This window comes from Hippoglossus stenolepis, chromosome 3, assembly GCF_022539355.2.
Source record: "Hippoglossus stenolepis isolate QCI-W04-F060 chromosome 3, HSTE1.2, whole genome shotgun sequence".
NCBI lineage: Eukaryota > Metazoa > Chordata > Actinopteri > Pleuronectiformes > Pleuronectidae > Hippoglossus > Hippoglossus stenolepis.
This window is the reverse complement of record NC_061485.1, coordinates 29,610,087-29,635,789: the sequence shown is the minus strand read 5'-3', so window position 1 is coordinate 29,635,789 and position 25,703 is coordinate 29,610,087. Positions and strand designations below refer to the sequence as shown.

At 39.5% G+C, this 25,703-nt stretch overlaps 1 pseudogene; it reads left to right on the top strand.

Annotated features, from left to right (window-relative positions):
* Window positions 1-9,183: 9,183 nt before the first annotated feature.
* LOC124851549 lies at window positions 9,184-15,939 on the top strand (annotated as a pseudogene).
* Window positions 15,940-25,703: the final 9,764 nt, after the last annotated feature.

Genomic DNA, 25,703 nt, shown 5'->3' with positions numbered 1-25,703 from the left:
CCAGCTGGTTTTTTATTAATTTTCAGAGTCAATTCTTAAAAAAAAAAGCATTTAATTAGTCCGATCTCAGTAGTGCTGTTAAGAAAACTCACATGACTCCTTCCCCTCGAATGGCAGCCATCTGTCGGGAAGGCAAAAATAGACTTATGACTTTTCAAAGAGGAATCCTTGCATTTTAGAGTGTGTGAGCGCTCAGCTTCTCTGAACTGTCAGTGAATACGACACAAACACCTGCTCCGACATGCAAACTGCATCTCAGAGCAGCATAGGAGTGCTACTGCAACCAACCTTACTAACGCTCCTGTAACTGCATGTTAGTGATTTGACAGATATCTGAGTGTTTTTGTCTGTTTTGTTTTTGTTGTTTTTCGGCTGATGATTTTTGTTTTAAATATTCATTATTTCAATAGGAATACACTGATATTTGTTTGCATCCCAATGGTCAAGGGTTCCAAGGATTTAACTATGCTTCTCTGGAGATGCATGTAAACCTCTCTATGAATCTACACAGCTGAAGCACACACCTTCAGAATCTCAACAGTATGTTGTGCGGATCAGTGCATCAAGCAGGCTAACTGATAAATCCAACCCCAGGAGCTAGGAAAATACTCCCCAGCCATTTATTCTTGTTGTCTGCATTAGTGGCTGAATTGATACATGTAAGCCTGGTGGTGCCTGCAGTGCACATTTGCATAAAGCATTAACAGCGAGGATCATTAGATCAGTGACATTGTATCCCTCAGATCCCCTGACCTGCTTTGCGTCATAACTTCACATGCAGATTTGCGAACAGGGATGCATAATGTAAGAGAGCCCATATCAATTATGCACCATTTATTCATGCCAAAGTACTTCACACAGTTGATTTTGTTCCTTCTGCTTCATGTATAATTCAAAAGAGCCACGTCCATTCTCTCATAGAGCTGTATTTTCCCTGCTCGTTGGACATCCAGACATATTGTGCTGGTGCCTTGTTGTGGCAGGTCTGTCCCTGACACAGGAGTTGTCCTGTTATTTACTTTTAGAGAAGCGTGTGTGGGGCCTGAGTTCAGAGCCGGACCCACACATTACACATTGAATCTAGCTGATTTAGTTTAGTAAAGATAAGTGAGATATTTGATTTGAAGTGGAGATAACTCGGAGGAAATTAAATATTTTATTATCACCGGCAGCATTTTAAATCTTTCGTGAAAATGTTTTATGTATTTATTTGTGATAGCACTTTATATAATTATGTCCTCTAGATTTTGTTGTGAGAATTTGCTTTGGGGTGTAAAAACAAGACAAATAGGTCAAAATAGTCATTGCTTTCCATAATTACACATTTATAAGTTTTCTGAAGAAGTCCGTGGGCAGGACAGAAGATTTCAGTCACTTCAAAATTGTTTTAAATTTAAAATTTTCTGATAGCACCTTCATGCTTTGGTTTAGACAACTTAATGATTACTTGGTATAAGTCAGGGGAATTTGTGGTTATACTTAAAGGATGAAATTATAATTGTTGAAATGAGATGGGATGAAAACACCGGTCTACAAGACCAACTAGGCTTGTTATATTGGGATGTACAACAACACGGGTAGGGGTGAGGTATTTATTGATAATGGCACAGTTTTCATGAGACAAATATAATCTGGACATTATCAGCTTCTTGGTGGGACCTGTCTTCTGGTACGGTAAGCATGTGAATATCATATTCAAATCCCAACTTAGAGAAAAATAAATAGAATCAGTTGTAAATTGACGTTTGAATAAATTCCCTATATTGCTAATATAGACATGGATGACATATCTCATTAGCTTGGTAACGCATACAAGAACAATGTTGAGGTTTTCAGAGAGGACAGTGACAGTGAATTTTAATGCACTATAACTCGGTGCTTTGTCTTCATACATAAGATGATGGCAATTATGATAATTATTGCAGGGGAATTCTTGAGGGAAACGGTAAGTTCGGACTGCTCCTCCAGCCCTTGATACTGTATGAAAATGGATGCAGCAGAAAGTTGGAGTTAGTGGTGAAAAAAGTCCAAAGAATTCCTCACTTCAGCTTGTACTTGAGCTGATGGTGTGTCTATATGTGTGCATACTGCAAGAGGTCAGAGGAGCTGCCAAATGATTTTCAATGCAAGGTCGGAAGGTCAACATCAAGGTTTGCAGAACGGGGCTCGGCTAAACCTCATGCTGAATATCAATGCTTTACCTCTCTCCCTCAGTGGTTCTCACATTTACACCAAGAAATCACACTCGGCCATGAACACAGACCACTGCAGCACGGAGAAGTCCTCCCTCACAGGTAAAGATTGCACAGCTAATACACTACCGCACAACTACTACTACACAAAAAAGAATGTGTAATTAATGATGGAGGTTTTAGATGTTTCACCCCAGTTGTGTTTGTGTGTGTGTGTGAGGCTAACATCTGTGTGCATTGTTAACATTAACAAATTTCAGTATATCTGATAAATATGATTTAAACCAGCCCAATGCTGTTCCTTTAATCCCTACATGTTGTTCCAGTCTCTGTCAGAGAATCTTATGATCTATGGTGTCAATCCCTCTCTTCAGGATCCAACAGGACGAGTATCTCAGGCCATGAAAAGGTCATTAGTAACTTTTAATAGTGCTGTTTCTGTGCTGTGATGGATTCTAAATCCATACCATCGGTTTGGTATGGATCTATAATTTGCTAAAACCTCTGGATCAAGAGTGGGCCTTTTAAGCAGAGGTTTAATTACTGCTACCTTAAAAGCTTGTGGTACGTAGCCGGTTAACAAAGACATATTAATCTGATTTAATATGGAACTTGAAACTTCCTTCAAATGTCTAGTTGGGACAGGTTCTAATAGACAAGTTGTTGGTTTAGCCCAGGGGTCGGCCACCCGCGGCTCTGGAGCCGCATGCGGCTCTTCAGCCCCTCTGCAGTGGCTTCCTGTGCAGTGTTCTGCATGCCGCGCATATTTTTGGCGAACGGTGAATTTAACGAATCAGTTTTCATATGATGAACGTGAGTGAACGTCACGATGAACGTGACTGAACGTGACGTTCACTTTCATTTTTTAAATCATCATCGTATCAGGCCATCATGAAATACCAGGAGCGGGCGAGTGTGTGTGTGTGTGTGCTCCCAGACAGCGCACACACACACACACACAGGCCCCGGGGCTCCGCCCCCTCACCCCGCTCACTCGCTCAGAGACACACACAGTGAGATCAGAGCTCGTTCACGTGAAGCTGCTTCTTAACAGTGGAAACAGTGAAACACAGAGTTTCTCTGGTCTCAGCTGCTCAGAGATCAGCGCTGCAGCTTCTTGATCAGAGCAGAAGCTGCAGTTGGTTTGTACTGAGCTTCAGTTTCTGTGTCTGCCTCCAGTCTGACCTGCTCTCACTTTTAGTTTTAATATTTCATCAACTAAAATATATATTTTTAAGCTATTAGGCTGTCGCTATATCTTTTTATTTATTTCAAAGTGGACTACTTCTTATTTCATACATTTCCGACAAATATGGGGAGGACTCAAATAGGCCTGCATAGTTCTGTGTTTAATTTATTTCAAAGTAGGCCTTCACATTGCCAGTGTATTTTGTTCTACTCTGAGTTGAAAAGGTTTCCTACCCCTGGTTTAGATGATGAAACTAGTGACGTCAATTCAGGAAGATAAATTGAAGAAAAGTGGTCCAAATATAAATCTGGTGTTTACAGGGGGTTCTATGGTTTCTGGACTAGACAACGTATCTGTGCTATTCATGCGGAGGAGGGGGTGGATTTGTTTCCCTGATGGTTACAATTTTATTTGTGAAGAAGTTCATGAAATCATTGCTTCTCAGACTTAGAGGAATAGATGGATCAGTAGAGCTATGACTCGGTGTCAGAGCTGAAGAAGAACCTGGGGTTGTTCTTATTTTCTTCTATTAATGATGAATAATAGGAGGTTCTGGCATTTCTGAGTGCTTTCTTGTAATTTATTGGGCTATCTTTCCAGCCTAGGTGAAAATCATCTTGGCCACTTCCTCTGCAGCTTCTGTTCTAAAACAAGTGTTTGAGAATTAAAGCATGCAGCTAATCTCCTGTGATTTTCTTTTTTCTTTTTCAGCAGGGCGACAGCCTCAAGGGTTGATTGTAAAGAGGCTGCTCTACTATTGACAAAGTTGTCAATTAGTGCTGGAGTGAAGTTTTGATAACTCTTCTGTATTGTACTGACACATGGCTGTGAGGTGACTGTCAGAGGAATCAGCTCTTGAAATTTGTTCACAGTATTATCAGATAAACACTGACTATAATAGAATCATTGTAGTCAATAATTGTCTATGCCATACGTCAGAACAAGATCTAGAGTGTGATTTAGACAGTGAGTAGGTATATTCACATGTTGAGTAAAACCAATTGAGTCTATTAATGAATTAAGTGCTGAACTAAGGCTGTCAGTGGCAACATCTACATGAGCATTGTATCATTCCTAAGAGGTTGTCCAAGTCGTATGATGAATTAATGTAATTGACACTTCACATTTAATATTTTAACCATAAAGTTTTGAATTAAAAAAAATATACGTTAGACAAAAAAACCAAAACAAATAGGACCTAATATTTGGAACTTGAAAATATGTATATCTCAATATTTTACATATTAGGGTTAATGTTTGCATAATGGCAAAGATAAAGAGTACTGAGTCACAGAACCTTTTATTAAAAACCTTTTTAAAATCCTTCTGGTTGGCATCAATGAGAAGAGTACATTGTCATTGAAACAATAAAGAAGTATAATTAGTCAAATCAACAATATATTGTTATATTTTATATATATATTATTTATATTAAATATAATTTTTACATTATATATGTATTTTTTCATTGAACTTAGATCATAAATTACAGTTAGATTGTAGATAATTGATTTATCAGTATCTGCCAGGATCAGTTTCTCCTCCACCACTCTTGATATTGTTAGTCCTGCCCGTTCTTGACTTTGATTGGTTGGGGAGAGAGTGACACTGACGAGCCTGGCGGTGTTTCTTAGGTTGATCTACTTTCAACTGAAAGCGCTGTTACCAAAGCAGTAATAAGCTGCAAGCTGAAGGCAGTTTTGCAAAAAAGGCCATTGAACATTGTCAGCACTGAACTTCATACTAGTTCATACTACAAGAGAAGCCTGGTGATTCACTGCAGCAAGCTAGTGGCGGTATATCAGGGGTGTGGACATACTTCAAGGAAGATGGAACATGGACTACTTATACTGGCAAAATATACAAGTGAAAATGGATGTGCTAACACTAACTGAGGAACAATCTAAAGTTCTGACAGCAGACAGTTACTTTATCAACAGACGTTTAAAAACACGCTGACTGTGTATTGATCAATACATAAATCTGTCCCTTGTGTCCTGCAGTTGTCAGATATGTCACTGTTATAATGTTGGTGGATAAAGGTTGTTAGTTGATATTGTTTGTCACTGTAATAATGTTGGTTGGCTGCTGATGACGCAGCGAGTGGTGTCCCAATTCTTAGGAGATTTGTTCGCCCTATCCCTCTGGCTCCATTTGGGGGGGGGCGACCCAGCGAAGGGCACCTCATATCTAGGGGTAGGGCCAAGGGAGAGGAATTGGGACAGGGCCTATGGTTACCTTGGTAGGTGCAGTGATGTTTACATTGCCTGTAAGCATGGAAAATATTTCAGGCGTCGAAATGAGGAACCAAAATCTCCATTGAGGAATGATTGATCTGTTGCCAGAATGTAGAAGGCATTTTTTAAATATATAACAACATTGTAAATCCTAATGACAAAGGACATAGACTATAGCTCTTACACCTTACATTTGTACATTCTAAATATATAATTAGGTACCAAGTCTTTATAGCTCATGCGACCAAGAATGGTTCTTTCATTTCACTGTAGATAAGTTTGAACTATAAATGTTGGACTGTTCCTTTAAAACTGTTCCATTAAGATGTAACAAAAATTAGGCCAGTGTTAATGAATGGTTTACTACATTTGATAGCACAAACCTAATTCATAGTGCGAATTAGGGACAAATCTGTCCTTGTTGCTTTCCCGTAATTTCCTGAGACCGACAGAACCCAGTTTGACATTTGTCTTAGTTTAAAACACACACACACACACACACACACACACACACACACACACACACACACACACACACACACTCACACACATGTTAGTTTTGTGGATTACTTTTGGCATGAGATTTGATTTGTTTATGATCAGGTTTGTGTGTTATCCCTCCCAGGTGTAGCCTCAGTAAATAACACATTTATTCATGTAATGTCACAATTTCATAGCCAGAGGCCACAAATGCAATGGGGCCTATCAAACTGTATCTGTTAGATAGTACTCATTACATTTACGTTGTGTTTCATTTGGATAACAAAGATATCTTTTGAATTAGGTTAACATGATCATTGGTGATTATATCTGATGTCACTCTAATAACTGTATGGATAGTGGTGATATCATAATGATGTCAACTTGAGCTCTATCAAGATTGTCTTGTGAAAAAAACTGGCCCAAATGTCGTCTGTGCAGATTAATGCAACCTATATTTAGGTTTTATCAATGGGTGACTTCTAACTGTGATTTTGACAGGAGACTTACAAAGTCAGGACTGTGGTAGCTGGATGTGATGTGGAAACACGAATCCTAAACCAAACCTCAGTCTTTTCCTGAATCTAATCAAGTTTTTTGTTTGAGTAATGTAACTATCTCATAATCTTAACGATGGGTTTAACCATAATGATCTGGTACAGTCTGCATTAGGTCCATTATGCATGCCAATGTTCGGGTGGTATTTCAGCGTCAACCTGTGTGACTGTTCAGTTGGATGACTTGTTGGCTCTAAAAGGCACTTTTCTGTTTCTGAGCATTGTTTCTATTACATGTGGGTCATCAATGTTGTACTGCATCCTCTCCATCATTCTTAAGTCTAGACTGCACACACTCGTGTCTCAGTCAGATTTACACCCTGAGAAATTACACATGCTAATTTAAGTGTGATGACGTGGCTGCAGTGTAGTAGTTTTTGTTTTTTCCATTCTGAGATGTTGAAGTTGAAAGAGAATTATGATTAATAGGAAGTACTGGACTGTAGCTCCAGCACTTGCTAACATACTTTGATGATGTACTTACTCATCCTCTCACATTTCCCCAACTGGTTAGTTATCCACATTGCTGCTTGCTTGTACGTAACATATTAATCATAGTTCATATTCTGTCCTAGTGAATTGTTCAGCATTCCACAAATGATCAGGTGCTGAACACAATGTAGGAGTCAAAGAATTGTGTAGCTTTATGCCATATGATTCTTAAGCTTCTCTCCTCACCATCTGTGTGTGGGTCTTGTGCACCAATCCATGGAGCAAAAACAATCACTTTCCACTGCTTGAAGATAGCAGTGCCCTAACAATGCATCTGACCACATCTCATTTTCAAGGGATAGTTCCCCGAAAAATGAAAATGTACTTATTATCTACTCACCACTTTGCCGGTGAAGTGTTTAAGACAAAACACTTCTGGAGTTTCAGGGGTAAACTTTGTTGCAGCAGAATCCAATACAATTGAAGTCAATGGTGAGTCCTTCTTCAGACGTAATAAAACCACAGAAAAAACACAGCATGCCTCCATACTGCTCCTGTGGTGTCATCCAAGTGTCCGCCAGCCCCGACATTCATATTCAACTCAGAACAGCGTTATTTACACCCATTACCCCAATGTACAACACCCTAAATATCCGCTGATATCTTCCTACGAGGTGTATTCACAGACCCTCGGACACACCATTATGTGGCTACGTCTGTGACATTTAGGCTTCAAAACATGGTGTAAATTAACTTGTTTCGAGTCGAATATGAATGTCCGGGCTTGCGGACACTTGGGTGAAACCACACTAGCAGTATGGAGGCATTTTATGTTTCTTCTATTGTTTTACTACGTCTGAAGTGTATGTTGCCATTGAAGTTTACCCCTTAATCTCCAGAAGTGTTTTGTGGACTCAAACACTTCACCCGCCCCTCATTTGGTCGTGTGATGAGTAGATGATAAATTAATTTAAATTTTTCTGTGAACTATCCCTTTAAGAACCATATGCCAGGTAGGCACCCAGATGAGCTAAATCCATTTCCTGTTAAATGGAGTGTTTAAGTGTTAAGATTAAGTGTTAGTGAGCTCAGAGGAAGGTGGGGTTATGGTATTTATGGAGTGTTTCTTAGATGATGGACGGGTTGCAGAAAATGGTTTTCAAACATCTTGCTGTATACAAGTATCAGTAGTGGTCTTAGTAAAGTAGTAAAGGAATTTCTGTTGATAGAGGAAACACCCCACTGATATTATTGGTCAGGTTGTTTTTTTTTAAAGTAAAATACCAAAACTTTGTTGAGTAAAACCTCTCAGATGTGATGATTTGATATTTGGAAGATAAACAAGATATATTTTCGAATCCCACACTGGCATTTAACCCATGGGTCAAAAGTGACCTGACTCAGTTTTTATTTTCTATATCTTTGCAGTAAATTTATTTTGTCACTCAGTATTTCAGGTATTCCTCAATTAACTTGTTTTTGATCATCACAAATACTTATCTAATTTTTTATTTTCTTACTTTTTGAATAAAAATCCTTTCTGTATCACTACATGGGTCAAAAATGCACAACATGGGTCAAAAAGTTTCTTTGCTATATATTTGAGATAAATGTATTTTATCATTTGATAGTCCAGATATGCATGAAAATATCTTGTTTTTGAATAGCACAAATCATTATTTTAATTTTTCCTTTCTTACTTTGTAAACAAATGTAAGTTTTGTATTTCTACATCTACTTTACACGCATTGGGTCAAAAATGATCCATACAGTATGTATCCACTATGGAACACCTACCATTCATTTCACACAGCTGCTTTTGCACATCTGATGCATGTTAGTATTATTTTACAATTGTTTTACCTTAGAAAATAGTTGATATCTTTTTAAAAGAACCTGTACATTATATTTGTTCATTTTGTTAAAGATATCTTGACATTCATTACTAGTTACAATAGCTAGCTTTTGACATATCATTTTTTTAGCTAGCTAACCTTAGCTAGATCAACAAAATAAAACAGTATATACTCAATGGACTGATTGACTGATTCAAATCGAGGGAGTTGCATAGCTCAGAATTTGGATTCAATGGCAACATGAACATGGTGAGCTATGTGCCGAAGAAGGGAAAGGCTGCTGTCCTCCTGAGCACCATGCATGACGACAAAGCAGTGAATGACAACAGTGTAAAGAAGAAACTAGAAATGATCCAGTACTATAACAAAACAAAAGGAGGAGTGGACACAATGGGTCAGATAGTTAGCACCTAATCATGTAAGTGAAGAACACAGAGGTGGCCCATGGTGCCCTGGTACAATGTGCTGGATGTTGCCTCCCTCAATGCCTACACTAACTTCGCTGCACAAAACCCTGAATACATGGGTGGTATGACCAATGTACGGCGGCTATTCATGAATAGCAAAGAACTTGTCAAGCCACATATGAAGAGGTGCATGGAGGGCATGCCCCACCTCCAATAGCATGTTACAGAGGCAATGGGTCAGATATGGGATAAAAAAAACAAAATGCAGCCACCACCCAGCCACATGAGGACATCAGACAGGAGGGCCAAGTAAAGAGGAACAGGGTGTAACATCTGCCCAGCTGCCAAAGACAGGCCTGTGTGCAAGGAGCACAAACATGTAGTTGTCATTTGTAAGGCATGTAAGCACTGATATGGCATTTTGTGCTGAGCCCATGAGATTTGATTTAATCACATTTCATTATTTTTTTGGTCACATTCACCAGAGTTCACTTCAGTTCACTACAGTAAGACTACATATACATTACAGTTCATTATCAGTGTTATCGTTTGTAAGTGATGTGTATTTGAGGTAGGACAAAGTGACAAATAAGCATATTTAAAATATTAAATGTATTATTGTTCAATCAATGCAAAACATATTATTTTAGCAAAATTATTATAATAGTGTGTCTTTACTTTTTATTAAATCACACTTGCATACATGGGTCATTTTTGACCCATGTATACTTGATGTAGTAATTCAAAAAACTTGTTCATAAAGGAAGAAGGAAGAATGCAAATAATGATTTGCAGTCATCGAAAACTAGATATTTAATGAATACTTAGAATGTTAAATGATGTAATAAATTGATTTCAAAAGATATAGCAAAGAAACACTCAGCCATACATTAAATTACATAGGAAATGAATATGTGTCATTTTAGACCTGTGTTGTGCATTAGAAGGGGTTTGCATAGCTTGTGTATCAAAGGGTTAAAGACATTGTTATGGCATGAATAATTAATCAATGATAACGAAAATGATTACATTTGAGGATAATGTAAATCTTAGTGAGAGCAACATGCTTGCTTTCAGTCATGGACATGTTCTGCTCTGACACTCCATCATTGGACAGGGTCAAGGTCACTCTGCATCCATGCTGTTTAAGATGGACGTCTGCTGGAATAGGTCCAGAAGATTCACCACCACATTTCCTTGCATCTGTCATGCACATCAGGATCTTAAGAAACTTTAGAGCAGCTCTCTAATTTATAAGATTGGAAAGAGAAATTCTTAAAAAGGTAAGATCTCACAAACACAGCTGTTGCCATTCATCTGTATTCATTTTTCATTTAGTCAGAAATCAATCAAATTAATCACATTTTATCGGTATAGCCCACATTCACAAATTATTTGTTTCAAAGGGCTTAACAATGTGCGACATCCTCTGTTCTCACGCCTCAACAAGAGTAAAGAAAAACTACAGATGAGGCAAAACAAACAGCTGTCCCTCATGAAGGGCAACACTCAACAGAGATGAGAAGGAATTGAGATGGCTCACTTGTCATTTTTTTTCTGTAAATACTTTTGTATTGTAACTAAGGTAGTTATTTAAGAACTACTTTTTAGTTTTTTTCTTGGAGCTGATGGTGGAATTGCTAAAGAGTGAGGCTTCTTTGTTCTCTTTTTATTGATCCCACAGGAAAGTTGAGCTAAAGTTAGGCAGCTGTTGCCCTTCCAATAATAAACAGTTGCCAATTGAATTTATGATATTTTCTCATTACTGCTACGTGAGATCCAATTGCTCAGACCATATTCAGCAATGTGTCCTGGGCGATGAGTTGCCCCTGCAGATCCCACGTACAACATCTGAAGCCTCTGTCCAGAAAAGTGCAGTCCCAGGAACAGCTAAAATACTGAAAGTAATAATGGACATTTACTGATACAATGCTGTGAAGATGTTCCTTTTTTTTAAATTAACTAATACTAATCGTAAACTTAGGTTTTAATCGGAGAGTAAATGATTGTAGCTTCTATTTGATTACCCTGGTCTCTAATGGATTGATTTTTTGTGTAAAAGTGTGTGAGGGCTGGAGATATATTGTATATAAAGTATATTTAGAATCAGAAATAAGAGATTGTTGAAATGCTGTGGTGTCTGATGTTATAAAAAGTGCTGAAAGAAATAGTTTGACACATCATCACTCTAATGACCTGCAGTCTAAGTATGCCTTAAGCAGATTCAGGCAGATTATGTCGGATACAATTCGGACACACAGGTCTGGTTCGTTGTTGTGGGCAGTGTCTTTGAACAGGATGGGGAGAGTAACAATGGACGCATGGCTGATATCCCCAGTAGAGGTACCACAGTTAGGTCGCAGCCAAGATCCCAGAGTGTTAAACAAATGCCCTTTGTCCTAAGAGTCTTGAACGAATGAGCATGAGCAACGAGAGTTGTAATTCAATTGGAAATAATATCTCATCTTTGGCTCCACTGATGTGCGGGGTGCCACAAGGTTCTATTCTTGGTCCCATCCTATTTTCGCTATACATGCTCCCATTAGGAAATATCATCAGCCATTTTAATGGGATATCATCTCATTCCTATCCCGATGTCACCCAAATATACTTGTCTTTTCAGCCAGACAATGTCAGCCGTGTGAGTGTTCTAACAGAATGCCTAACTGCCATTAAGGAATGGTCACTTAACTTCCTTGAGTTAAATTCAAACAAAACAGCAATAACAATCTTCAGTCCTGATCAGTCCAGGGTTGATTTTAAGATTATTTTAATAACTTTCAAAAGTCAACATGGGCTGGCCCCTACATACATTTTGCAGGTCTTGATCCCAGACCTGAGATCGGCCATCCTGTCCTTGTTAGCTGTCCCTAGGTCAAAGCTGGCTACTCAAGGTGACCTGGCTTTCTCCGTCAGGGCCCCAAGGCTCTGGAGTTCCCTGCCTGATGACTTTAGGCTTGCCAACTCACTACCTACCTTTAAATCACTGCATGCGATTTGTAATTCTGGTACAACTGTGTTGTTTTAACTCCTTTATTCCTCTTATCTTACTTTTATTGCAACCAGATTTTTGGTACTTCTTAAATAGGACAGCTTTTTACTCTGCTGCTTATAAGAGTAGGTATTTAGTTTAGTTTAAAAAATGGCATACAGGTAATGATGTCTGATCTACTGAGCAGGCCACATGGCTTTCATAGCACTGCCATACAAACCTGTAGCCAGTCAAATTTCCCCTCAGCCTCAGTGTACCCTCAGGGTCGCCTTTAATGTTACTGCAATTAAAAGGGTGAAACACCTGATGACGCCAAGGTACAATTGAAGATTATTATTTTCATTATAACAACCAGTCTGACAGAGCTCCAATGTGATGGTTACACAGTTGTTCCTGGTCTCTTCCCCATTTTCTCCGCTCACCCCAACCTGTCAAGGAAGATGGCCGCCCACACTGGAGTCTGGTTCTGCTAGAAGTTTCTCCCAGTTAATGAGGGAGTTTTTTCTCTCTACAGTCGCCAAAGTGCTGCTAATTGTGGGAACTGTTGGGTTTCTCTATACATTTTAGGGTATTGACCCTATTATGTTATGATCTGGCCCTTAAAATTGAACTGAATTGAATACCTTTTACTTTAGGTCATTCATCTTTTTGCAATGGATTTTTTTGTGTTGCACTTTTTAACCTTGTACAAATAAAGTTCCATCTTGAGGTTTTGTTGAGGACCACTGCATGAAAGAAAAGATTGTATGTAAAGCTTTTTGTTGCTCTTGCTCATCTGCTTTGTTGCTTTGTTGTCGGAGCCCACGTGAACCTTGCAGTCCCATTGGCCATGGCGATCATGAGTAAGATGCCACTGAAGAAGATTCTTGTGTATGTGGTGGCACAATTCCTGCGTGCTTTCGCTGGAGCCTGTGTCGTCTATGGGTCAATGTGTAAACGTCATTACTATGAGAGAACTGTCTCAGAAAGCAGGACGATCGGGTCATAATCCAACTAATCTAGTAATCCAGCTTCTAAATTTTCCTGATATTTGAATACCCCTTTTTTATGTGGGATTAATGATCACATCAATCTTGTTAATGATGGTAACACAGAACAGCTTGTTAGTTAATAATAGGAATAAACAGTTTCTTGTATTTTCTTTTCCTCAGCTGATGGCATATACCAATGGAGTATTTGATGTTACTGGTGCCAATGCCACAGCCCAACATCTTTGCACCTTATCCTGCTGAACATCTGTGTCCTAAGTGGGTTTTAGGATCAGGTAGAGGCTGAGGACTTATAATTGATATTTCATTTCTGCTGATAATATAGCTACTATATCCACATTAATGATAATACTTAACACACTTTACACAAACTGCCTGATGACATCAGAGCAAAGCATGTTTTTGAATCTGATATTAGCTTTTGAGGGTTTTTTCCTCTTTTTATGGAATTATTGATGTCATTGGGAGAGCAGTATTTTTCCAACATGGGACTTACTAAGGTATGTGGAAGCGACTAGAGCACACAGAGATGCATTTGAGCCTGTATGTCTTGACATAATCTGTGAGCGTGCATTTTGTGCAGTCATGAATGAATGTAAGCATAAATGGACATGAGTTGTTTGCTGAATGATCAATTCTGCTCCGATGCTGAGAATGACTGTTATGGATGACTGTGTGGTGAGATGTGCATGCACTAGTTAGTGTATTTGTGAAGGCAGCTTGGATAATAAAGGTCTAATTGTGTGTTTTATTTCTTTTTTTTGTTGATCATATACATTTTAGGTAAATTCAGTCTGCTTCCCATCTGATTCTATATATTTTTTTAAAGCCATGATTCTGCATGTTAACCAGCATTACAGATGTAAAATAAATAGCAACACCCTCAGAAACTTTAATAGTTAACCTTCAGAGTATTGATCATCTCGTTTTTTATGGGGCTATATAGTGACATGGCTTAATACAGACTGAAACTAGAGTTAAGAGATCTGATCCTGTGCAATCCTGGCATCACTGGCAGGAAGAACAGGGGTGCTCCAAAAGGCATGGAACCTGTGGGCATGGTCATCATGGCCATTGCAGCGTCCATGGGTCTGAACTACTTATCCCATCAACCCAGCTCGAGACCTTGGCCCACGGCTCTTCACTGCTGTGGCTGGCTGAGGCATGGATGTGTTCAGGTAAATGTAATGATGTCGAAACAAAAAACGTTCCCTAGTATTATCTGTGACATAAAGAGAGAGTTTAGGAATTTTTGGTATATTCTGAGCTCTGTTGCAGTTATTATCAGAGAGAAAATTGAATAAATATATATGATTTTAGGGATGGGATTCCCACCTCATCCACCTACAAATTACCTACTGAGTACAAGTGTCTGAAAACCAAACCAACTTGGGTGCCTAGTGTCAGCCAAAGTCTTCTATACTCTTTAAATAAAAGAGTAGTTTGACATTTTGAGGATACTTAATGCTGTTAAGAGGTGCAGATAGGTGGATCTTAGTACTCTCAGGTTTGCATGGTGGCTTATTTTAGCAAAAAGACTAGAAACTCTGTCCAGAGGAAATATCAATCATCTCACCTATCTGAAAGCAAAAAAAAAATGAAAAGCTGGATTCCCCAAAATGTTGAATATATCCTGTAAACTCAGATTTGAGGGTTAAAGTGTTATATTGCTCACACTTAGTGTTGTAGCCAATGTGGATATTGTTGTGTAGTGTGTATGGCAAGCTGTGTGAATGTGTCCCCACCTGTGCACTTGTGGGCATAGGCAGGTGATGATTTGTCTTTATAGGGGAGTCACCGGTGAGTACGGGAGGGAACTAAGAATTTGGAAGCCACACAGTTTGTGTGTGTATTTTTTTATGTCTCGAGCTCGTTATTAAGCTCTGTGCTCCAGACCTTTTGTAGGTGTTTTCTAATCATTGACAAAACTAAGGTGTTGATCGTACCTTCATTGCAGACACATCACCACGTGTTGGAGAAGCCTTCAAGCCCCTCAAGTGGCCTTTTTTGTAGCTTGAAGCACTAAAAATAGTAATTTCGAACCCTTAGATGAATGAGTCAGTTGTCTCATAATTTGAATGCTCACAAGTTGTTGACAGCTGTTAACATGGATATCTTTCACCTCTCTACCATCCACCCATCTGACATGAATTAACCCTCAATGGCAAACCTTTTTACTCCATGCACCCAGTGTGCAATCCAAGCTTTCAGTGAAAAATGTGTCTGATGTTAGACGTCACTTCAGTAGTTTCTTAACTAGACAAAGCTCAGAGCCATAGAGTAACTACAGTTTTGTCACAGGTTAAGTCAACCTGCTCAGTGGTGGAGGACCCAAATAAGGCAGGAGAATGTAATGGTTTAATTCATGCAGGAAGCCGTGGTCATAACTACACAGTTAATTTGTGTTTTCTCATAATTATTTATGTGTAGGTGTCCCTACTGCAGAGCTGGATGTTGCTGGTGGTGGATCCCTGTGATAGGGGCCATGGTGGGCAGAGCATTTGGAGTGGGTGTTTACTTTTTCATTAATGAGTTGCACCACACTGAACCAGGAAAACAAGACGAGAACAACATCCAGGACAAATTTGAAATTATAACCATGACTTAAAAACTTAAAGGAGACCAGGAAATTCTTCTTTTAGATCAAATTTGTCATGGACTGTCTGCCTCAGGGACTCCTGAGGTCCTTTAAGTCTCTCTCTCTCTCTCTTTCCGAGTTAGACACTCTGCAGTTTCTGTGGACTTTATCCGCCTGACCTCCTGGTATAATGTCCGTAGGAATCCAAGAGAAGTCAATATGTGAACACAGCAGGGGATCCCCTGCTGGATTCACTGCGAGCAAGTGGGGGGGTTGATGACACAGACGAGCGTATCAAGAGAGTTTGTGGGGATAAGAGCATACGTCTGTGTCCGTGTGCTGTCAAGTTAATACGTCACTTCCTGTCTCTACCCGCTGCACCTGGCTGCTCCACCTCTCACCTGAATAATGTGGAGGATTTGTTGTGCTGTTGTGAATGCGTCTGTGCAGAGAATCGCTACCCCTGCTCTACCATTCAGCTGTGGCTGAGGGCTAGAGCAGTGAACCAGAAGGTCAGAAGGTCGAGCCCAGTCTTCCACATTTGCATGCCAAAGTGTTCTTGCGCGAGATACTGAAGTCCGAATGGCCCCTCTTAGAAAAAGTGCTCCGCATAGATGCACTGCGCGAATGTGTGTGTGAATTGGTGAATGGCAAACTGTACTGTAAAGCACTTTGAGTGGTCATCAAGACTAGAAAAGCGCTATATAAATACAGACCATTTAAAATTTTAACTCTCATAGCTAATTCTCCGGATTTTACCCACAGGTCATGTCTGAAAAGAGGCTTGTGTCTCTCTCTCTTTCTCTCTCTGTATGCACTATTTTCAATAAAAACGCTATAACTAATCTTTCAATTCCTTATGTGTGTCTGCACTTGGATCCACTTGTTAACTGACCCTTTAACAACATTTCTACAATATATCCACTGTTATTTGTTAAATACAAAGTATACATGTGACTGACTACACTATGTTATTGTCAATTCTATATTATGTATGAATTAAGTCTTTTTGTAGGAAGTCTCGTCTATAAGCTTGGAGGTTTCTTTCATCAAAATATTAGAATCGCTTATAACATATATTTTAATTAGACATCAGGTTTTTCCTTTAATTCCATGATAAGTTTCTTTTATATTTTATATATACATACAGTATTCTTTATATTCTCCTATTTAACTGGGGTCATTTCCTCTTGATATAAGTATTGCCAAGCTTCTATACAGCTTTTTGTACACACTATGGCCTGTTTTTAGTTCAGTGTTAAAGTAATGTTTGTTTTGTGGAGTGACTTCTTTGTTCTGTTTCACTTCATCCTTTGCATGTGTGTAAATATAGTGTGATTGGTTGTTATCTTGCTGCCAGAATTCTAGTTTTATACACATTTATATAGAAAATACAGCCATAAAATATTACACTAGTGTCGCTTGTGTTTTTCACTTGATTCTTAAATGCTGTGACACAATTCTTTGTCATGTGGCTGGATTACAGATTAATGAGCTGTTTAACCTTAAATTCAACACTTAGAAGGCCTGAATGTACAGTATAATGAACCCAAACACCAGCACAGTTATTAAACATAGCTGTCAATAAACACATTGAAAAGTAACATTCTAGAATTGTCATATAAATTCACCACTTGAACTTGAACTTTTGGTTGCTTTTAAAAGTATAAATGCCTTTCTTTATTTTAATTATCATTTTTATACCATTCTGTATTCTGTCAGGCACACTTCTTGGCTAGATGAATCTATCTTTCTTGCTCTTGGCTTTGCCTTGGAAAGATCTCAGATACATCTACTGCATTGTTCCTGGGACTTGTGTGATGGTGTCTCCCCTGGGATTCGGCCCCGAGCTGAAAACTGGACAACAACTTATCTTCAAGACTGGTCTGATGTTATAAATGTACTTCAACACTTTATTTCCTCCATTGCCTTTGTACCTCCCTCCCTCTATTGCTTAGAGAGATCCTTGTTTTTTCCCTGGGTGGCCTCCTTCCGTCACTCCAATCAGCCCTTTTAATTACTCTCGCTCTCAGCCACCCAACGCCTCCCTGTCACCCCTGGGAGTTTCTGCCTGGAAAAGGAGAGAAATGAAAAGTGAGTACAGGGACTGATGGCAGACAATGGGCTCACTGGGGAGGCTGTGGGGAGACCAGAGGCTCTGGCACTATGAGGCCTTTGCCAGTCCATCAGCAGCACTACCAGCCTACCTCCCTGCCAGGCTGCTGATTTATGGGGTTTTCCTGTCCCAATATGTCAATGTCAACTGTGTTTATGTAGGACATTTTAAAAACCTTGGTTGAACAAAACAAGAAAACAGCAATACTGAATATATTAAAACACTAATGATACAAATTTAAATAAAATATAATCTGCTGGGATAAAAACGTTATCAACCCAAAATGAAGGCTAAAGAGAAGAGATGTGCTAGTGAGGGGGCAGATCTAATATGGAGTGGCAGGCTATTCCACAAGTTTAGGGCGGCTACTGCAAAGGCTCTATCGCCTCTGGTTATGAGCCTTGTTTTAGGCAAATCCAGGAGCAGCTGAGTGGCTGACCTCAGCTCTCTAACTGGAGTGTGAACGGGAAGGAGTTCAGCTATAGGTAAGGTGGTGCCAGTCCATTAAGAGATTTAGAAGGTAACAAAGACATTTTAAAATCATTTCAGTACATTACATGTCATTTCGCTGACGCTTTTATCCAAAGCGACTAACAATGCATTCAACATCTATGAGGGGCCATTTTGGGGTTAGGATGACCACTCTACCGCCTCAGCCACAGCCGCCCTAACTGTAACAAACAGGAAGCCAATGGAGTGAGCGCAACACAGGTGTAGGCCCAATCCCATTTCACCCCTTGGCCCTTCCCCTTGTTTTCGAGGGTTATCTTGTCCCTTGAAAGGGTGTCACAAGTGTGTGTTGGCTCCTACTAAACACAACAGAGTAGCAGTAATCTTACCAGGAGAAGGTTTATGGACAACTCTTGATGGAATTCAAAGCAGCAGCTTTCTGTTGGCCATGTCCTGAAAAATGTCATCAGTTGGGTATTGTAGTTCAAGTAGGTTTGAGAATGCCCTCTCTCTGGCTTCAGACTCTGTCTCCTGATCTTCTGTTCCCTGCCCTCTTTCTCTGGGCTGTGGCCAAATGTCTCCCTCTTTCTGTCACAACTTCAGTCAGCTCATAATATTTTCATTTTCTGCTATCTTGTTTTCTGCTTTGCCATATACTAACTCTCATGTCGTTTCAGAACTCAGCCACTCCCCCCTGCGCTGCATCACCTCTTCCCACAGATTCCAATTACCTGGCCTTCCTCAACCCCAGACTCACCTGCTTTCCATCAGTCACTCAATATATATACCGGCCCATTTCCTGTGTTCTGTGCCAGATTGTCTAGCGTGTATTCCTAGCTTTCCAGCGTTGTTTCTTGTTTCTCTGCTCTGCCTGATTCCTGTTCTGAACTGCCTTCTTGGACCCTGGATTCCCTTTTTGCCGGCTCCCTATTGGATTTGTTTGCCCTTGTTGACTGTCTGCCTGGTTTTGACCCCTGCTCGTTCATTAAACCTGAACTCTTGCTATATCTAAACTGCTCAAGTTTCGTACTTATGGGTTCTCGTTTGCGCAAACTGACACTTTCTCTCCAGACTCTGTCTCCTGCTCTTCAGTTCCCGGCCCTCTTTGTCTGGGCTGTGGCACAATCTCTCCCTCTTTCTCTCCTTGCTGTGTCTCCATCTCCTCATCTGACCCATCACTGTCCACTTGCTGTCCATCTGGGAACAAGGCACAATTTACTATTGCAGCATTAATCTATACTTTTATTAACCATAATCAACTACTTGTATACCTAATCAATAATAAACCCACCTTAAATAATGATGTAATACATCAAAGAACTAATATATTGCAATATTGTGTTGTTTATTATTGTTGTCGGAAATTGAACAACTGCATTGTGGACAACTGGTACATGTCTTATTCTTACCAGTTGTACTCTTTGTTATCCAGCTGGTCAGGGATCCACTGCCTTTAGCAGCCTCACACAGCTCCCTTTTTTTTTGCTTTGACCTCCTCTCTTTACGAGGCATGTTCGCACTACAGAATGAAATATCATGGGGAAATATGATACACTGAAAACACACACACACACACACACAGAGTGACGTTTTATAACTTTTCCACAGCATTTTGATGTCAAGAACATTATTTATGCTACTGAAACTTTCTTTCCAGTGAGATATTGTGTTTATTGTGATTGTGCTGTTGTAAATATGACTGTTGCTGCTGTTGAAATAATATTTTGTCATATTAAAAAATCTAATCCTGTTCTGAATTCATAATTGATTCTATTTTTAATGATAATTAAATAAATAAAAAACAAGTATTGAAAAATCACAGTTGAAATCCACTCATTATAAGAGTTATTTTATGAGACACACACACACAGTGCATCACCTAAGCCCTCCGCAAACCTGGGAAAAAAATGTCGCCTAATGTTACTTGTACAGGCTGCGCAGTGAACACAGCGATATAAACCACAACCGTGCATGTTCATTGTTCACTGTGTTCATGTAGAAATACACCAAATAATGTGCACTCTGCTGCAAACTCCATTTACTGGCATGGTCGCAGTTGCGGAAGACGGAAAGAAGGCACGTAAAGATGAGCTCAGGTCAGGTGAAAACTCATCATGTAACTGACGGCATTCAGGTCATTTTCTTTATAGCTAAATTATTATTAAGTAGTTAGTTCTTCATGAAGGGTCATGGGCATGATTTCACACAAAAAAATAAAAATAAAAAAAGGAAAATATGTTCTGACAAAAGGGGCAGGTGCTCCAGCACTTCCCCCCTCTGCATGTGCCTGATCTGCAGGTTAAAAGAAAAGGAAGATTTCATGTCATTTGACACAAGTTCACTCTGTTACTAGTAATGTTATGCATCGTAGAGTGTGAAAAGGGACTGTTCACTTTGTCAAAGACACTATGGCATTCAGTTTCTTATTAAACCTTAAGCCTACTGGGTAAAATGTCACCTTACAAACAATTTACAGGCAAGCAGTTCACTTTGCAGCAGAAGTTATTCTGTACTTTACATGGTTGTCTGCTAATTTAGTTAGCAGTTTATGGATTTGTTGCTCAGTGAATTAAGAGATTCTAATTGGCAAATCATTACAACTGAGCTGAGATGTAAAATTAAATTAAAAACGCTCTATCCAGTTTGTTATACATTTCTTTATTACAACACCATACTTGTACTGTTTTATCTCCCACAAAAACACAAGTAAGTTGAAGTATTTTTTATCATATGATTAATCATGATTAATCACAGATGACCACTCAAAGGGTTTTACATTACAGGTGATTGCCATTCACCCATTCACACACCCATTTAAACAGTGCTTATATGGGCAGCAATGAACAGCGCCAAATCATAACATACATTATCTCAAGGCACTTTACATTGTCAGGTCAAGCCCGGAGAATATTATGGACAAACCCAGCAGTCCCCCCATGAGCGAGCACTTGTGGAGAGAAAAAAGGTCCTCATTAGCTGGAAGAAGCAGAACCAGACTCAGTGTGGGCGGCCATCTGCCTCGACCAGTTGGGGTGAGCGGAAAAAAAATGGGGAAGAGAGGGGAGAGAAGAGAGAGACCATTAAATGTGTGTAACCATCACATTTAAGCTCTGTCAGGCTAATTGTTGACAGGAAAATAATAAGAGTAATGATGCTATTAATGATAACAGAACCAGTTATTATTTACAATTATAACAAAAATAATAAGAATACTTATAATGACAAGAGAGAGATAGAGTAAGGTATGTGTCTTCCCTCTCTCTCTCTTTTTCGTAGTTATAAATTTGCACTCATAGACAAAGGGGCACAAGCTCCTATCAGTATATATATTTATATAATCATGAAATCAAATAAATGAAACATCTGGATTCATAGCATTGGAATAGAAAGGTAGTAGGTAGGTAGGGTGATGGTGGCAGATGATATGTTAAATTAGATTCTGTTGTGATAATGTTAACGACTGTTCATCGATGAGTTAATTGATCTCTAAAGGTACAGTTAGAGATTATAATTCTGGCTACGACATCAGCCCAGTCATTAATAGCCAAATCATATAATTGAACCAAGCCTACTTGAATGAGCACCGCTGTGCTGAGGACCTTCTTGGCTGGAAGTCTGAGCATGGTGTGGTGGCTGGTAACCTCATGTCTGACTCAGGTGGTCTGTCCTTGAGATGACGTCAGAGGCTCAGCAGAGACTTCTGCCAGGGGTCTCAGCTTGATGTGGATGAGACCTCTTCTGCGGGCTCTGGCACTGGGTCTCTGAATAAGACCGCCTGTGCAGTCGGCAGACTTTTGACGGGTTAGTGTCGGAACAGCTTTAAATCTCTAGGGAATATTGGCATTAGTCATACGACTCAAAATCTCCCAAAATATTCAAACTGAGTTGTTATGAAGTGAAAAATGGGAAGATTAAGAAAAAGATTTAACATTTGGTGCAACATTCTTTTGATCAGCTGGCTGTTGATTTAGCTTAAAGAAAATTAAAATTTTGCACAGGAAGTTACTACTCTTCACTTATGGAGGAGAAGCAATGTGTTTGTATTGTTTAATGTGTAATCCAATGTATAGAGGGCCAGCTTGCCACCATGGCCCAGTACATATTTGCTCTATTGGAAAACCAAATAATTAAACAATATAAAGGTGGAAGAATTATTGATGTATCAATATAAAATATTACAAGTTAATTCCACAACAGTGTAAGCAACTATCCGAGCATTAACAAACATGCAGCTACATGAAAAAATTGAAGTAAACTTACCATTACAACTTGCAGTGAATTTCTTTTGCATGTTAGACAAATATCTCAAGACCTTTAAATCCTCAAACTAGCTTTCATTTAAGTGTTTGAACAGAGTAAGTAGTTTATTAAACTGCCTGAAAGCATTTAGAAAACAATATCTAACTAATTACAGAAATTTAGAGCATTCTCTCAAACAACAAAGAACTCTCACTTTGTTTCAGACATTCAATAAAATTAGCTGGTTTTCAGTTCAGATTGGAACAGGGGTTTTATTGTGTTTGTCTCTTCATGGTGAGCCCCCTCTCTGAACAGGAAGAGAAGTACTGATAATGAGCTGGCAATGGACTCTCTCCTTTCTGCCAGTTCCGTCTGAATAATCCACAGTGTCAATCATGTATCTATTCTGTCAGGTTAAAAGTTTGCTTAAAAGAACAGTAACCCTTGTTTTTGCTTTCCTGTGTGAAATGCAGGTTGACCTCCACCATACCATAAAACCTCCCAGTATGTGGTTTCCCACATCATGACTGATTGAGGCTTGAAGCCAGGCCAGGCACGTTTGCTACAGAGGTTCTCTTTCTATCGCTCTCTCTCTATCTCTTTTTCCACTTTTGCCCTGGCTGTCAATAATCTGCAATAGCGAACTCTGAAGTAACCAACATCTTGCATACGTCTCTCTGCACCCACACTTTTATTTATGATTTCAGACCAGGTTAGAGACAGGGGAGAGAGACAGCTGGTGGTTTGCGGGCCTGTTCAGTTTGGCTGGTTGATTAATACATAAATGCATTCATTTTTGTGGGTCGGGTGGTGTGGATTGATCTTCATAATGGGTCAGGTGGATGTAGGTTTTTTCTACACTACAGCTTGTTAGTGTTTGTATCCTTGTAACAATCTGCAAGCAAAGCAATTTCACAAAACCTTCAAAAGACTTTTATCAATGCCAACTATGTTATATCATACAGGCAATTATTGGTATTAGATTCATCCTTGGCTTGGGAACGTTTTTTTTTTGTTGTTTTTTTTTAAATGGGACCCACCACTACACTGAACTTTCAGATTCTTGTTAGAAACACAGCTCACAGAAACTTTTAATAAGGTCCCGAGCACAAAATTGCAAGGACCTATTGTTTTTGCTCCGTTTATTGTTCTTCTGACAAAAGAAGGGCCTTTTTGGTGGCCTTAACGTACTCGAAAAAACTCAACCAAAACCTGGGGCGTGTCAGGTCTGTAAAATGTATGCATTTTAATGTGGTCTGGAACGTGCATCCTAAAATGTCCTAACCCTATAATTCAATCAGTGTATTTACAATGTGCATCTCTTCGTAGATACATTACATACATTTTAATTGGTACTGGTGGAGACAGCCTCATCAGCATCGGATAAAATTGCCTTGTAGGACTCAAGAGGTCATTAAAATGTTGCCAACAGGTTCAGTTTCAGTCAAATAGTTTTTTTTCCAGAGTCATATGCAGTCACCACAACCTTTTTCTTAGAAGGCTGAAATCCAATCAGGTAATCTTTGAGTCCAAGTGACATCTGGTGAAAGACATTTCCCAAAAACAAAGTTGAGAAGAGGCCAAAAATGGGTTTGGTAAGCCCACCCTGACCTAGATCTTTGACTTTCTAATCAGTAAATCTGTGAGTACATGTGAACATTTGTGCCCAATTTTAAAGGATTCTCTCAAGTAATTCTAAAGACAAAAAAAAGGTTTTGTGAGGTCACAATGACATTGACCTTTGACCTAATCATAGCATTAAATTACATTTAATTTTAGCTGACGCTTTAATCCAAAGCGACTTACAATAAGTGCATGAGGGTACAAACCCAGAACAGCAGGAATCAAGTACAATTTGCTTCAAAAAACCAAACTACAACTGCTATATGTAAGTACAATATATAAGTGCAACTAAACTTAAATATGTATTTCTTTATTTTTTTTATATGTAAACACCAGAGTTGACGTTGGTTTATTAGACATCATCATCTTAACCAAGGTGTAGTGGGAAGAGGTGTGTCTTTAGTCTGCGGCGGAAGATGTGTAGACTGTCTGCTGTCCTGATGTCATTAGGGAGCTCGTTCCACCATTTGGGAGCCAGGACAGCAAACACAATTGTGATTAGAGTGTTTAGCTCGCAGTGAGGGAGCAGCAAGCCGATTTACTAATGCAGAGCGCAGTGGACGGGCTGGGGTGTAAGGTTTGACCATGTCCTGGATGTAGACTGGGCCCGATCCGTTCGGAGCACGATACGCAAGTACTAGTGTTTTGAAACGGATGCGGGCAGCCACTGGTTTAAGACCAGTCGAGCTGCTGCTTTCTGTATGAGCTGCAGAGGTCGGATGGCACTAGCAGGCGGATCAGCCAGGAGGGAGTTGCAGTATAGTCTAGGCGTGAGATGACCAGAGCCTGGACCAGAACCTGCGCTGCCTTCTGAGTGAGAAAGGGACGTATTCTCTTGATGTTGTGCAGCATGAATCTACACAAGCGGGTTGTTGCAGTAATGTTGGCAGTAAATTGAAAACTGGCCACTGGCTGTCATCGGCACAGAGGCATACAAATAATGTGAAGATCACAGATCACAGCGTTTGGCTGCATTTTAAACAGAGTGACCAATTTCTTTATTTGCATTTGCAACAAAGTAGCTGCTCCAGGTGTGTTTGCTGCCCGAAGTGGTTGACACGTGTCATTTCAAACTGAACCAGTATTATCAAAACATAGTCACTGTTACCACCTCATCAGCAATGACCGAAAGCTCGGATGGAAGGACAGAGGGCTGGTGTGGGAGGGGCTCAGCTTTCTAAAAGAGAAGTGTTAGGACAGGACAAATTGACAAGTAGTCTTTATACAACCTATCATTTGAATGAAACTCTTATGCCAGTGGTTAAGAGGCATTGTTGTAGTGGCCTTGCTGCTTTGGAGCAACTATAGACAACATGAAGACTTATCAGTGGGAGTTCAACGCGTGAAAACAATAACAATGTAAACT